Source organism: Panthera uncia, chromosome E1, assembly GCF_023721935.1.
Source record: "Panthera uncia isolate 11264 chromosome E1, Puncia_PCG_1.0, whole genome shotgun sequence".
NCBI lineage: Eukaryota > Metazoa > Chordata > Mammalia > Carnivora > Felidae > Panthera > Panthera uncia.
This window is the reverse complement of record NC_064814.1, coordinates 46,417,219-46,424,622: the sequence shown is the minus strand read 5'-3', so window position 1 is coordinate 46,424,622 and position 7,404 is coordinate 46,417,219.

Genomic DNA, 7,404 nt, shown 5'->3' with positions numbered 1-7,404 from the left:
CTTCCTGGCAGAGCTTCTGGCCCCTCACTCACACCAATGGGTCTCAGAGGCCCCCATCCACGGTCAAGGCCTGGTCAGCCCATGCAAGGTTGTGGCTGACCCTTGCAGAGCTGGGGGCGGTCAGAGGCAAGGGAGAGCAAGGCAGGTGCGAGTTGGTGGCTGGACCCACTGAGCAGGTGGTGATGGCTGGTTAGAGGTGTGGGCATTGGGACCAGCCACTTAGCATGAAGTCGCCTCTGCCTCTTTGCCAAATCGGAGTTGTGTGCTGTTTCCAGCTTTCTCCCGCCCAGCCTACGTGAAGTGACTTTTACCCAGAAGGACCGTGTCAGGTCGGTGAGTCAATCAACAAACATTGACTGAGCTCACAAAGCATCAGACCTTGGGTGGGAGGGCAAAGACTTAGACTCTCCTAATTACAGAATTCATTCACTCCCCAACAAACACTTATTGAGCACCCACTGTATGCCAGGCCCTGAGACACAGCAGTGAAAGAGACAAACATCCCAGTGAGGGGGATGGAAAACGGGCTTGTGAAGGAACGGATGGCAAAACTTCCAGAAGGAAAGGGCCACGTAGGAAACCAAACATAGTGTCACTGAGGCAGGGTGGGAGTGGCCACTGTGGTCCAAGCATCTGGGGGGGCCTCCCTGAGGAAAGGGCCTCGGAGCTGGGCTCTGGGTGGTGAGAAGGGGCATGGTAAGTGGAGAGCGAGGGGAAGAATGTTACAGGCAGCAGGAACAGCACGTGTAAAGTCCCTGTGGTGAGGAAGAGGAAGCCGGAGGGGCTGGAGGACAGAGGTGGGATAGCAAGGGGAGGTAATACGGGGTTCTTCTTGTCATGCAAAGGACAGCTGTTGGAGGATTCAGAGCAGGGCAGGATGTGATCTGGCTTGAATTTCAGAGGGTCCCTCTGGCTGTGTGGGGCAGAAGGGGTGGCTGGAAGGCCCACCAAGTGACGACTGCCCGCTTCCTGGTGAGCTATGACTGGGCCCTCGCTGGCGCACACAGGGCGGGCGGGGACAGTGGAGGGGAGGGATGGACTCCGATCTGCTTGCAGTCTGAGTCACCAGGAATTAGAAGCCTCATGAATCTTAGAATTAGACTCTCCTAATTAGAACTAGAATTAGGAGCCTCACGGAATCTTGGCATTAGAAGCTGGCAGGAAGCTTGGGGGACCTGATCCTCTGTGTAGCCTCAGTCCCCCGGGTCCCGTCCCAGCCCCTGACTGAAACAGCCCCTCTCTGTGCTCCAGCTTTGACAGTCTGAGCTGAGCTGCCCTGAAAACTATCCTGCTCTTGCCACCCCACCCCTGCCCCAGATGTATTGCATCAAAGGTATTGGTGGCCATAAAGGGCAAGCTGCTGAAAGCATCACCCGGTGTCCCTCCAAGCGGGTCGGGGGGGGTGGGGAGGGGACACGTGACCCAGCCTGTCCGGTGTCGAGCTCTTCACAGTACTGCTTTATTTGCTTCTCACGAGGATGTGATGAGATGCATGCCATTGTTGTTCCCATTTCGTGGATGAAGAAACTGAGGTTCAGCCAGGGATCCTGTGGCCCCTCGGGGCCCAAGTCGGGGCGGTCGGGGCGGGAGAGGAGCAGTGGGAAAAGTGGGCAGAGAGAACAGCGCCTGGCACAGTATTTTTAGCCCGCTGCCTGCCCTGCCTGCGAGGGGAGGGGAATCGAAGACGGTCTTCAAGGGAGGAAGAGCGTAAAGTGATGTCTTAATTGGGATCCTCGAGGAGAAAAACTGTTACAAGTGCTCAATTATTGTATAATGAGCCCGCCAGTGTGAGGAGAGAGCCACAAACATTTGCAAAGCTGCAGTGTGTGTGTGGTGCTGCTGGGGGCGGGAGGCATGGAGGTTCTTTCTCCTGGTGGCGACGATTCAGCAGCAGCAAGGTCCTCCGGCCCCACCGTCTGCTCCATGGATGAACCACCGGTGGGGGTATTTCAGGCGTTGTGGGGACATTGGATGAGCATCCAGAGCCGATAGACCCTCCTTCCTTGCCTCTGCTAGAGGGGAGAAAAGGGCACGGACTCAGAGATTTGGGCTGTTGTGGACGGGGAAAGACGGGAGCCCTGGGAAGGACAGGCCCACATCTGTCTCTGTCCAGGCCTCCCTCCGTGGCTCCCCATCGCTGTCCCGAGAAAGTCCCAGCTTTGCTGCTCCCCCATGACTTGTCCTCTTGGGCTTCCCCAGACGCTTCCTCTGGCCTCGTCAGTGGCTCTCATCTAACCTAGGCCTGGGGCGTTTCTGCCTCTGGGCCTTTGCTTTTGCTGTTCCCGCTGGCTGGTTCCCTGCCCTTTTTGTTCATATACGAAAAACCTATGCCATCTTAAACCATTTTCTCCTCGGTGATCATCTTGTGTATTTTATCTGCCCTGCCGGCACGAAGTCTCTGTTACGTCCTTGGGTACATCAGCCCCTGCCGGGGCTTCAGTTAACTCATCTACCCGATGGGGGGTGCTGGACTGAAATTTCGGAATTCTGGAATGCTTGAGCTGTAGGGACCAGGATCTCCAGTGTACAGAGAGGAACCACAGACCCAGAGAAGGTCTTTCCTTCCACAGTGATTGGCCACAGATCAGACCCCCTGCCCCAAGGGGCTCCACCCCCAGCAATGCCTGGCCCTTGGCAGGCGGTAGGGGCAAGTGAGATGTAGCAGATATTATTATTTCCATTTTACCTGAAAAATTTTTTTTTTAATTTTTTTTTAACGTTTATTTATTTTTGAGACAGAGAGACAGAGCGTGAACAGGGGAGGAGCAGAGAGAGAAGGAGACACAGAATCGGAAGCAGGCTCCAGGCTCTGAGCTGTCAGCACAGAGCCCGACGTGGGGCTCGAACTCATGGACCGTGAGATCGTGACCTGAGCCGAAGTTGGACGCTTAACCAACCGAGCCACCCAGGCGCCCCTTTACCTGAAATTTTTTTAAATTGCAAACTAATTTAAAAGAACATTTTGCTTTCACAAGTATGTCTGGGAATGGAACAGGGGCTGGGAAGTAGGAATCTGATATAGAATCATTGCTGAGGGCTCTCAAGGGCTGGCCCCAAGGACCTCTACTTTCCCATCTGTGAAATGGACACGCTAATTGCCCTTGTAGTCCTGGGGCCAAGATGAGGCCTCCAGGGAGCCGAGCTCCCATTACAGAGGCTCAGTGGTACCGAGGGTGTCTGTAAGAGCCAGTGGAGGTGTGTGTGTGTGTGTGTGTGTGTGTGTGCGCGCAAGTGCGTGTGTATAGCCCAGCTTGTCATAGGCAGAGGTGGGCTTCTTGGAGCTCCTCCCAACATCCCTCCCTGGTCTGGGATCAGGAGTCTGGAGGCAGCTGCTGGAGTGGCAGGAAAGGAGCAGCAACAGGAATCTGTGGAGGAAGGGAGGGCTGTCCTCACAGGACCGTGAAAGCCAAGGGCTCCAGCTTGAGGCTGCCAGGGGCCCCACAGCCTGTAGGCCTGGATCGAGGGCATTGTCCCGTTTTATAGGTGGGCAGTGGCGGCCTCAGAGGTCAGGGAAAAGGAGAAGGAGAGGAAGAAGAGGAGCAAAGACCCCAGCCTCTGTCCTCATTCATTCATTCACTCATTCACTCCCTCCCCTCATTCATTCACTCCTTTGTTCATTTATTCTTGTTCACATCACCCCACCCACTCTCCCTCCCTTCTTGATTTCAGTAAATGTTTCCCCAGCTCCTACTGAGCACCAGACCTCATGCTGAGTGGGACAATGGGACAGACACAGGCTCTGCCCTTAGGCCCCTTCAGTCAGGTCAGGGAGGTAGACACCTTCCAGGACCTGTGCAGGAGAATCCACAGTTACAGCCACCTGCCACCCCAGGGTCTTGGGGGTGGAGTCAAGGGGGCTTGCTGGTCAGGCTCACTTATTTGCTCCAGAGGCCTCACCTGACTCCCTTTTGAAACCCAAGTCAGCTCAGATCACCCCCCTGCTCAAAACCTTCCCATGACTCCCCTCTCTAGGAGAAAAAGGCAAAGTCTTCCAAAGACCTCAAGGCTCCCCACGAGCCCCTGACATGAGTCTCCACGCCTCTTGTCTTTGCTCTCTCTGCTCAGCTACACGGGCTTCTCCTGGAACTCACTAGATAAGTCCTACCTCAGGACCTTTGCACATGCTGTTCTTGCTGTCTGAACCAATCTTTCTCCAGTCATCCTCATGGCTCCTTTCTTCACCTCCTTCAGGTCTTTCTCAGTAAAACATTTGTGGCTCAACCAAATATTGCACCCCCACCCGACCCCCTCACCCTGATTTATTTTTCTCCCTAACATATAATACTCTGATTCCTCACTTAGTTTAGTTATTCTGTCTCCTGCACTAGGGCCCCAGCTGCACAAGGGCAAGGATTCTGTCTGTTTTGTTTACTGCTCTGTCTCCGCAGCTGATGCAGTCACTGGCACACAGTGGGTGCCCAGCAAATATTACCTGAATGAATGAATGATTGATTGGCTGCCTGCAGGACACCCTGCTCCAATGTTGCCAGTCTAGACTTGGCTGGAGAAGAGTGGGAAGGGGTCAGGATGGCCAGCTGCCGTCCTCTTCCACCACACGAGCCCCAAGGACTCTGCTGGGTCCAGTGTAGAGGGTGAGGCCCTAGCTAAGTTTAAAGTTTGGGTCTGACTCTGTCAGCAGTGGGAGGTAGAGAGAGGGTTTATCCTGGGAAGGTTGGGGTCAGATGCGAGAGAAATCTCTGGAGGTGAGAGATGGGTGAGAATGTTGATGCTATAAGTAATGAAGAAAGGAAACAGTTGGATAGATGGGTGAACGGGGAGGCAGATGGATGGAAGGATGATGGATGGATGGATGGATGGATGGATGGATGGATAGACGGATGGATGAGTAGAGGGGCAAACAAGTTGATGGATGAGTGGATAGATGGGCAAATGAATGGATGGATGGATGGATGAATCAATGGGTGGTCAGATGGGTAGACAGATGGCTGGGATGATGGTGCTGCTGCTGTTAACAGCCATTATTTACTGAGTGCTTCTCGTGTGCTCTGCCTGCACATCATATGATCAGTCTCATTTAATTCCTATTACAACCTAAGAGGGGAGGCTTTTATGTCTCCATTTTGCAGATGGAAAAACTGAGTCCCAGGGACATGAAATGACTTACTAAGGCCTCAGGGCTGAGGAGAGGTTGAAGCCAGGCTCGTACCCAGATCAGCTTAGCCTCCAAGGCTGCCTTGTTCAGGACGAGGTTCCCACCACATGAGTGAGCACCCCGCCCATCTGGGCATCTCTGAAGATCCCATTGGCTGACCTCTGGAGAAGGAAGTTGCTGCAAAGATCTGTTGGGTCCAATCTGATGTTTATAGATACATCTGGCCCCAGAGAAGTGAGGACAAGAGCAGCTCATCCACAGTCCTCCACGCCCCACTGGCACCCAGCAGCCCCGCTATGGGGCAGGGGGTGTGGGTGGGAGGCGGGCTCCATGACTCATCACAGAAAAAGGGAGCCCGGTCCAGCTGGCACCATGAACCCCATGGCCTGTGCCCCAGCCTCGCTGCTCCAAGCCTTAGTGCCTAACAGGTGAAAACTGGGCAGCTTCATCCCCAGCGAGGTGATGGATGTCAAGTGCTTGGCACACGGTAGGTGCTCGGCTTCAACTGATGACGATCCCAACCAGCTCTGTCACATCCTTGTAGGGGACCCTGGGCAGGTCACTACTCTGAGCCTCAGTTCCCTTTTCTTTAAAATAGGAGTGCAGATGCCTGCCTTGCAGCTTTGTTAAGAAGATTCTATTCTTTAAACAAAGATTTATTTTCCCAGGCACCACTCTTTTTTTTTTTTAATTTTTTAAATCTTTATTTACTTTTGAGAGAGAGACAGAGTGTGAGCAGGGGAGGAGCAGAGAGAGAGGGAGACACAGAATCTGAAGCAGGCTCCAGGCTCCGAGCTGTCAGCACAGAGCTCGACGCGGGGCTCGGACTCATGAGCCGCGAGATCAAGACCTGAACCAAAGTCGGCCACTTACCCGACTGAGCCACCCAAGTGCCCCTTCCCAGGGACCATTCTATGTGCTCGGAGATAGCAGTGAGGAAAACAAACATTCCTATCTTCAGGGAAAGACAGTTAACATAACAAATAAGTAAATTACAGACCATATCAAGTGAGGATAAGTGATATGGAGAAAAGTAAATCTGGGAAAGGGAGAATGGACTACAGAGGAGTACAAGTTTTTTAATGTTTATTTATTTTTGAGACAGTGAGAAGGGGAGGAGCAGAGAGAGAGGAGGGTGGGGGACAGAGGATCCGAAATGGGAAAGAGTCTGATGTGGGGCTAGAACTCATGAACCATGAGATCACGCCCTGAGCTGAAGTCTGACTTTTAACCAACTGAGTCATCACGTGCCCCAAGAGGCGTACAATTTAAAATAAGGTGTCCAGGAGCACCTGGGTGGCTCAGTCGGTTAAGTGGCCGACTTTGGCTCAGGTCATGATCTCGCGGTCCGTGAGTTCAAGCCCCACGTCGGGCTCTGTGCTGACAGCTCAGAGCTTGGAGCCTGCTTCTGATTCTGTGTCTCCCTCTCTCTGAACCTCCCCCGTTCATGCTCTGTATCTCTCTGTCTCAAAAATAAATAAATGTTAAAAAAAAAAATTTTAGGGGCGCCTGGGTGGCGCAGTCGGTTAAGCGTCCGACTTCAGCCAGGTCACGATCTCGCGGTCCGTGAGTTCGAGCCCCGCGTCAGGCTCTGGGCTGATGGCTCGGAGCCTGGAGCCTGTTTCCGATTCTGTGTCTCCCTCTCTCTCTGCCCCTCCCCCGTTCATGCTCTGTCTCTCTCTGTCCCAAAAATAAATAAAAAACATTGAAAAAAAATTAAAAAAAAAAAATTTTTAAATAAGGTGTCCAGAAAAGCATATCCATGAAAAGAGATGTTTGAACAAAGACCTGAGGTTAGTGACAAAAGTGAGCCTTGCAGAGATCTGGGGGAAGAGCATTCTGGCTCTGGAGAGGCAAGTGCAAACAGCCTGGGGTGGGCACGACCTGGTGTGTTTGAGGAATAGCAAGGAGGTGGAGGAGAGGGACAGGAGGTAAGATGAGAGGTAATGGGGGGCCTCGAGGCCGTGGCTGAGCTGGGGGGCATGGGACGGTTTAGAGCGGAGGGTTTTAATGGGCCCCCCAAACTGTGATGTATGGGGAAGGTGCACATATGTTTTTGTCCCCAGCAGAGCAGTCTCCTCGGCCCTTTAGTAGCTGAGCCCGGCTTCCCGCCTCCGCCGCCAGCTCCACTCCCTCCCACCCCTGGTGGCCCCTGTGGAGGCTGCAGAGAGCCGGTGACGTCTCCCTCCCAGGCCCCAGGCAAGAGCTGTGGCATCAGGAGACCAAGAGCACGTGACGCTCAAGCTGGGAGACATCCCCTCGGTCCGCACCCGGCCTGAGACCTGAGACCC